The sequence below is a fragment of the Anolis carolinensis genome, chromosome 5 (genome assembly GCF_035594765.1).
Source record: "Anolis carolinensis isolate JA03-04 chromosome 5, rAnoCar3.1.pri, whole genome shotgun sequence".
NCBI lineage: Eukaryota > Metazoa > Chordata > Lepidosauria > Squamata > Dactyloidae > Anolis > Anolis carolinensis.
Window position 1 is genome coordinate 70,261,420 of NC_085845.1, and position 9,412 is coordinate 70,270,831.

The window sequence follows — 9,412 nt, forward strand, 5'->3', positions numbered from 1 at the left end:
TCTAGATCCAGGGAAGTCATACTACCCCTCTATTCTGCCTTGGTCAGACCACACCTGGAATACTGTGTCCAATTCTGGGCACCACAGTTGAAGGGAGATGTTGACAAGCTGGAAAGCGTCCAGAGGAGGGCAACTAAAATGATCAAGGGTCTGGAGAACCCTATGAGGAGCATCTTAAAGAGCTGGGTATGTTTACCCTGCAGAAGAGAAGGCTGAGAGGAGACATGATAGCCATATACAAATATGTGAGGGGAAGTCATAGGGAGGAGGGAGCAAGCTTGTTTTCTGCTGCCCTGGAGACTAGGACGCGGAACAATGGCTTCAAACTACAGGAAAAGAGATTCCACCTGAACACCAGGAAGAACTTCCTGACTGTGAGAGCTGTTTGGCAGTGAAGCTCTCTGCCCTGGACTGCGGTGGAGGCTCCTTCTTTGGAGGCTTTTAAGCAGAGGCTGGATGGCCATCTGTCTGGGGTATTTTGAATGAGATTTTCCTGCTTCCTGCAGGGGGTTGGACTGGATGGCCCGTGAAGACTCTTCCAACTCTACAATTCTATGATTCTATGATTCTAAGAATAGGCCTGTTTGAGTAGCTGAGCTATCAGACCATCAGAAAGGACAGTACAGGAAGAATCCTAGCAATTTCATCTGAAAGATACAAATCTTAAGCAACCAGCCCTCCAAAGCTCTAATGGAGAGAAATGCTCACAATGTAGCAAGGTTTCAATGATAATGGGCTATTTTAGATACAGGATTCAATGAGAAACAATACACAATCAGAGAATGATAGCTCCCTAGACACTCATTTCAGTAGAATTGAAAGCCAGAAAAGGTCAGAAAATAGAAATGACATGAGTTGGAAAAATGAAGTCTTCCCATCCCACTCTAAGCTTGAAATGCACAAGGGACTGGAAGCATTAAAGGCATAATACCTGCCACAAGAGAAAAGACCCAAATATCTCAATTTGAACTGTCATAACAGTATCATTGGAAGAAAAATAAAGACTGAAACTTGAGCAATGAAAAATTGTGGCCAAGTCACACTTGACAAGCTAGAAAATTATGATCAATTTTCCTATTTTCCTAGGACACTTTAGAAAAATGTAAAGCAACTCACAAGCTCATACAAACTTTTTTTCTGAAATTTCTGGAAGAAAAGTATATCCATGCTACCCATCTTGAGCCATATGGCCATCTTCTGAGATAATTTCTTTATGTATGCTTACTTATGAGGTTATTGGGTGATATCTAGATAATGGACTTTCTTAGTCATAGTTATTTGGCACCATGTCTGATCATGATACCATTTTGGTGAGAAACAAATATTTTTCCTATTTGCTTTAATTTATACAATGGTTTCCAATATTGCATTGACCATTCCCCTAATGAAGAACTGTTCTCTTCAAATCTTGGTTTAATATTCTTCTATTTTAAGTGGTTGATTTATTGCATGGTTGTATTGTATTTTATATTCTAACAGACTGTATACCACCCTAATATTTTGATTAAAAGTGAAATAAATAAAAACAATAGCAACAGGATTGTGCCATACTGCAGAGGACAGTTTGCTTTAGCTCTTCAAGTAAAGATCTGCCTCATAAAGTTGTATGCCTGGATATTAGAATTCCAACTGATGTTGACCTGAAAAGTCTGTTCTCCATCTCTGAACTATACAAATGCTTCACAGTCTATACCACTTCATCTGTCTGCTTTGTTATAGCTCAAATATTAGTTTTCCTTCTGTGATGATTGCAGAACCTTGGTAGCAGTTAAATTCACTCACAAGGAAATCTTGGAAATGTCTTTAATACTGAGTTACTACTATACATCAAAGTTACAAATGAAGTAAATGTGGGCAACTTCTCAGTCAAAACCCCACCCTCTCAACTTCCAAAAGTTCCTCTGTCCATCCCCTAGGTCTTCCAGTTTGAGCTGGTTCATATTATCAGGCTTCTTCCCACTCAGAGCCTCGGTGTTTTCATTCCTCGATCTTAGCTATGAAACTCATGGCATCGAGGTGTTCTGGTGTCTTGAACACACCAGATATGGATCCATGACACCTCCCCAGAAAGACCATCTTCTTCCCTTATTTTCTTGTTAAATAAAAGAAAACCCTGGGAGCTGGCAGTGAAGGGAGAGCTTATGGGAACCCATTAAAGCATATCCTACCAACAGTCAAATGTAATTTAGAAAGAAAGAAAAATCTGTAATGTTTCCCCTGGAATTATAACAGCACGTAGCATTGTCAAAATTACTACATTACTATAGTGTGAATGAATCTTTAGACTGGCATTAGGATTGTTGTTTTCTCTCATGTGTGGATATCTTCACTATTTCCACATTTTGCAGCAGATTCTCCTGTGATGGTGTACATCTGTTGCCCCAGCATGCCAGCATCCTTCTCAAGATTCATAAGGATGCTGTCTCTGACATATCCCTAGCCTTCTGCTCATCAGACAGCTTGGAGGAAAATTGTCCCAGAAGGAATCAGATGAGAGGGTTGTGGTCTGCTCCTGTAGAAAAGTACACCAGACAGCAGGAAGTGGGATGACAATGAGTCATATGGTACGGCATGCCTGCTGATACACAATGTGAAGTAAAACAAATAGACACATTGGTAAAAAATATATCTAGGCAGCAGGAGGAGTTCCCAGGGAGAAGCCATTTCCTTTCTAACAATTAGAAGCAGCACTATCCTGCAGGAGCCCTTCTGTTTTCTTGTATCCTGAAAAAGACAATGATGACTTGGAAAGCATTTACTGTGCTTTGGTATTTTTCTTTTCCTTTGCACTCAGAAACCAGTAATATGTTTCTAACAGAATTGGAAGATAAGGCCATCAATGGCTACTAATCATGATGACTACATGTTGCCTTTAATATTAGAGTGATTAATTATTGTAGGTCCGAACTATATGCCCATTCAACAACAGGATACTTTGCCATTATTACTTTGCACTTTATTGACTACTTCGGCTGTGAAACTACCTCTCCCATTTTGAAATATTCTGCACTTTGGCCCAGATCTGTGTTTTAGTCTTCTGTTTTTAACATTTTATGCTGTATGTTGATTTTTATGATGGTTTTATTGATGTTGATGTTTTATTGTTGGAATATTTGTTTCATTGTTTTATTGCTGTATGTGTCGGGCTAGGCCCCCATGTAAGCCGCTCCGAGTCCCTCTGGGGAGATGGGGCAGGGTATAAAAATAAAGTTATTATTATATTATTATTATATTATTATAGAGTGGGGTCTCTCTTTATACCAGTTGCTACAAAACATGAACCTGCATTCTTTTCCTGCTTGTGGATTTCCCTCAAATATCTGGGTGGTCTCTGGGGAAAATAATTCTGGATGACAATTAACTTCAATAGAAATGAGTAACTTGCAACAGTGTATCATCCTTTAATTTGGAATTATCCACTGTAGCTGAAATAGTAAAGTTACGGATGAAAAGTGTGAGATGCAGTACAATTTTATCCATCTCTATTCAGAAAGAATACCCAATGTGTTCCATGAGAGTTATTTTCAGGTACGTAAGAAGAGAACAGCAGCTATAGTATGGTGACATCACCCAGTTATATAGATTATTAAAAAGGGGAGTATTTAAGACTAGAGGCATGAGATGAAAAGTTTTCATGCTATGCACAAATATATGTCACACAAGGACTATAGCAGGAGTAATAAGAACTCAGAGGGACTTTTCTTTGAACAGACGCACTTAGAATTGTTCTGCAAATCAAGAAAAACTTGATTTTCAGAAAACTCATTTTAATTGCTATCAAACTAATTTTAAGGCCAATAGATTTGGACCATGTTTCATATGTTTAAAATTGTTTCATTTGATATGTTAATTGGGTTTTTATATCAGGATATGATGTTTTAATTGATCACATATTACTGTCTGTATTTGTATGAATTTTATATGTTGTATGCCGCTTTGAATCCCACCCACAGGAGAAAAGCAGGATAGAAATGAATTGATGATAATAATAATAATAATAATAATAATAATAATAATAATAATAACAACAACAATAATAAATAAATAAATAAGTCTGCCTACTCGTACACATGCTCATATAATAGTAATATACTTTCTGTATATGGAAGATTAACATAGCCATTAGTACTAGTTATCTTGAGGAATGGGCAGTCTTAACACCAAATAATATTTTCTTTTTGTTACATTTGTGGTTTATACTAAAACATAATGTAGAATGAGTGCATAGAAGGGGGTGATTGCATTATGTTCACTGTCAGTGTAATACTATTTCCATACAAAGTGAAACAAACAAATAGAAAATGGGAAGAAGAAAGGGGAGGGAAGAGAAGATTCAGTTAAAATAACTTTGTATAGAAATAGTGCAGTGAGTTTCACAAATTTCAGGAAAGGATTCCCTGTCATATTCCTCCTATTAAAGATTATATATTTTTTTATAAAATGGGCCACAATAGATACCCTTTTGTCACCTTAGAATTCCCCGATTAGAAGCAACAGTGCCACCACTCGGGTCAGCTTCTTCAGTAGGTTAATGTAGCATGTTTCTATTAAGTCCATATCCATAGACATCATCTCATTTCCACATTCAATCAACACCCAATTCTGTTAGATTTTTTCCTGTCCAGGTTGGTTCATCAATTGCTCTGCTATGACTGACTTCTCTGGTTGAAGTAGTCTGCAGTGCATTTCATGTTCCTTGATTCATGTTTGAGCGCTGTGTTTGGTGGTCCCTATGTAGATTTGCCCACAGCTGCATAGTATACGGTAGACTCCTGCAGAGGTGAGAGGATCCCTCTTGTATATATAAATCTCCCTTGCCGAGTTTCCAACATACCTCACAACCTCTGAGGATGCCTGCCACAGATGTGGATGAAATGACAGGAGAAAAAGCTTCTGGAATATGGCCATACAGCACAAAAGACTCACAGCAACCCAGTGATTCCAGCCATGAAAGCCTTCAACAATAGTAAAAGTAAGTAAGTAAAAGTTTATTTGTATACCGCCCTCTCTCCCAAAAGGGACTCAGGGCGGTTTCCAATATAAAATCAGCATAAAACATTGTACAATAAAACACTGAAAACACTATAAAACGCTATAAGAATTAAAACACTGAAAACACTATAAAACGCTATAAGAACGAAAACAAAACATAACAATTGACTAAAACAATCACATAAGCAGAAGGAATATAATCACTCAAATAACATGAATCCGCAAAGAAAGAGGGAAAAAAAAAAGACCACTGGGATGGAGGAGAGGATGGCCTGGAGGGACCACTAGAACTAAAATGCAATGTGATATTCTAAGATGCTTTGGGGCAGAGGAATAAAGTGCAGTGTTTCAAGTCAGAGAGATGGCCTGTGCGACTACTATAGCTATGGGCTCGGTTATCCAAAGGCGCAGCGGAAGAGCCAGGTTTTAAGCAGCTTTTTAAAGGAAGCCAGGGTGGGTGCTTGCCGGATCTCCTCCGGAAGGGAATTCCAGATCCGGGGAGCAACAATAGAAAAGGCCAGTTTAAGTATTGTTTTGTATGCTGTTTTCAAAGTGTATTTTTCCCGGCGAGTTCATCCAAAAATATTCATCAACATGAAGTTTCCAAAGGACAAATTATGTCTCCCTTTACATGGTTCAGAAAAATAGACAAGTACAAACCCATCAAAGACTGAATTGGTTTCTTCATACATTTTCTTTGGCACAATCCAAGCACAGCAGAGAGCAAGCAAGTAGCTCCTCATACTAGAAGCTATCAGAGAGAAAGGTTCCTAGTCTGGAATTCTTTTTACCTCCCAAAAGTCAACAAATGACCCAAATGACAAAAAGTTGTGTCCTGATAATAACGCACATGATATCTCGCCATATTTCTGGTTATGAATAATTAATCAGAGTCTGCCCACATAAGCTGACATTTGCTGGCATTCACTATACTCTTTGACAGCTACCAAGAAGTCAAGGTACTGTCTTTAATAAAGACATTATTCAGGTAGAATACTTCCACATTGGTTGTCAACACTGAACAGGGACTGATTTTTATGCTTTTTGTCTTTGGTATGAGGAGACATTTGCTGTCAGAAAACGAATGTCCTCATTATAGGGCATCCTTCATGCTCGGACACCTCTTCATAACAGCTAGGTACTGTTCCTGCTTCTCTTTGCTTTCTGAAATAAAGTCAATCACTAGTTGAAAACTGTTTAATGAGATCATATCCAGCTCTTCTGCATGACTCTGGTTTCTGCCTGCCATGCTGTGCAAAAGACATGGCAGGTTTTTTTTTCAGTTCACTGACCTCACTGAGAACGAGTCTTTCCTTTTTTTGCCTTGCTGTCAACTGAAATGTTGGAATCTAAGATATTATGTTTTAAAAAGAAGGAGAGGGAGAAAACCCATCTAGAAAACAGAATGACCCAAAAAGTTTAATCACAAATTCAGTCCCTTCTTCACTTAAAGAGTTAGAAATGTTGCTTAATGCACACATTTTACTCTCCTGGGGCAATAAAAGGAAAAGGGAGAAGACAAGTTGAAGGGGGAAAGGAGAACTTATGATGAAAAAAATAAAAGCAGTTGAATGAGAGGAAAATAATATATGAAGGAACCTTAGCCAGTTTACACAAAATTCTATTTTATAGACCTCATAGGCTTATGAAGCTTTAAGCTATATTGAGAAAGCTCATGGGATAATGTGGCACTTCTTTCCAATCCCCGTCCCATTCCCATTCTGTATACAGAAGCAAAGTGACTGTGATTTTAAATTCACTTTACATTTGACAAAAACACTGTACTGATTGTGGGAGGAGGCTGCACAACAAGCTCACACCATTCTCTTCTCCAGACGCAGAGCATTGCTGCTCCCATCCCCAGTATGGGTAGCCTAAATTGGTTAACTCACTCTGCTTGGCAGTAGGACTGGTCCTGATGTGCCAGAAATGAGGACAAGCAAAAATCTTCCTAAATGTCTGGAAGGTAGTGGTAGTATCAGAGCAGGATCTGGGGAAAGAAATCCAGGTTCTAACTCTCCAGGAGAAACAAGAGGGCCCACAATAGAATGGGGGTGGCTTAGCTCATTTGTACATTACCATGTGAAAAGGTGAGTCCTCTGTAAGACCATTAAGACACAATTGGCATCAAGAGATGCCAATGGTATCTTTTAGAGATGTGCGCAAAAAAATTTCCCATTGTTTCATTCGTGCTATCGTTTTGTGTCAACAGTTCGTCTACACGAAACAATAGATATTTTCATACGAAACGATTATGAAAGTGGCAAAGTCACCATGCTGGCTTTCGTTTTCAGCCACATGATGCCTGCAATCATTTCCTCGTGTCAGAGAAGAAGGCAGGGAGGAGGTGATCCTTGGCTAATTGGAGGTCAAGGAATCACTAAAGTGGGCTGGGCAGGGAGGGAAGGGAGTGTATATAAGGGAATGACTGCACCTAAAACAGCCATTGCTGCTGCTGCTGGGCGTTGGGGCTGGTTGTGTTGCTGGCTGCTGCTGCTGTTGCTGTGTCTCTGCTTGGGCTTGCCTTAGCTTATCTTTTTTGTGCCTTGCTTTTCTGGTGAGGGCACTTGGACTGGGAGATTTTGGATTGGGGTTTGGGGGTTTTGCATGGCTGCTGCTTACCTCATTTAAAAAAAACATTTCCTTGTTGGATTTCCTTTCTCTTCTCTGATTATCTCACTGGCTCTTTCTGTAATTGCCTGCCTCTGCCTTGGTCCTCAGTTTCCTTTGGGCTACAATAAGGATTGTGTTTTATTTTTAGTACATTTTTGAAAGCAAATACATTTTTGGTCTTTGTAATACCCAACCTTTGAGTGCTCTGCTTCACCTAGCTGGGGCACAGTGATTTCTGCCTGGCTGCAGTGCTCTTGCCTTATTTTTAAAAATCTATAATTTAATAATAATTAAAAATAAACAATATCAGGGAAGGAGCTGGGATTTTTCAAGTAGGTTTAGCTGGGGAGTGTGTTTTTCCTAAAAAGTAAAAAAAAAATCACTAGAAATCGAGGGAAGATCCAAATGTTTTAAAAGTTGGTGGGCGAAAAGGAGTCGATATGCCCTCCATATTTGGTGATTTCCACCCCTCTAGCCCTAAATCTGAGTGGGGGGGGGGGGCTCTGAAGCCCTCCCATTGCCACCAATGGCATGAAAATGTTTGTTTTCTTCGTTAGCAAGATGAAAATTATATTTGTATAGGCGTCCCATTTTTGTTAGCAGAAACAAATATGAAAATGAGACAAAACGAATGAAACTACACAAAACGAACAGCAATTCCATACAAATGCACAACACTAGTATCTTTACTCCACGCTTAACTTTCCCAAACACTTCTCAACACTGCTCAAAGTCCATGTGATGAGGTCCTAGGAATCATGAGGTTCTCTATTAAGGCCAACTTCCATTGGTGTTAACTCTAATAATCTCTACATCTTCATGCACTATTCTATGATCAACTTCTGGTGAAAGTTAACCATAAGATGACACTGGAGAATCTAAAGATTTCTGGAAAGACCATATCAATCCAATCCCCGAATATTCAAATCTGCAAACATGGAGGAGAGGGCAACTGTAGTTGAAATCTGAGCTTGGAAGTTAATTTTTAAAGCTGCAGGTGCCATAATATTCCAGTTATCATGGCCAATGTAACAATATCCTACTCCAACAAAGAAGGAGGGACAGTGGAAGAGATATTGCTCAAGTTATGAACATCTCACTATCTATCCAATATACAAATGTAATTTCTGAATGGTAATTAAGCCTTTGAAAAGAATTCAATTAGTATTGTAAACAGTACATTGAATGTACAGCTTTCTGTACATTGAATTGATAGAACAATATCAAAACACTCTAATTTCTTAAGTTTTCTGGCTGAATGAAATATAGCTACCGCATGTGGTACTTATTGACAGTCTCCTATCCAAGTATTAATCAAAATCAATCTTGTTTAACTACCAACATCAGATGGGATCTGATGCCTTTAGGGCAGGCATGGGCAAACTTTGGCCCTCCAGGTGTTTTGGACTTCAACTCCCACAATTCTTAACAGCTTGTAAACTGGATGGGATTTCTGGGAGTTGAAATCCAAAACACCTGGAGGGCCAAAGTTTTCCCATGCCTACTTCAGGGTATTCAGGCAAATGGGCTGTAGGGGGGCTTAAGCTGAATTGTTTCTTTCCCCCTCTCACTATGGCTATTAAAATACAAAATATACCCATATCTGAAAACACATAATCTAGTTAAACATATGACATCAATTTAAAATAACATATTAAATCAATGCATATTAAAACAAGTGGCATATAATTTAATTTAAAATTCATATTATAAAAGCGGTTGAATCTCACCTGACAGGTCATTCTACAGCCTAGGGGCATCTGAAGAAAAAGATTCCTGGGTGACTGTCATCAGTCTAGTCCTGGAT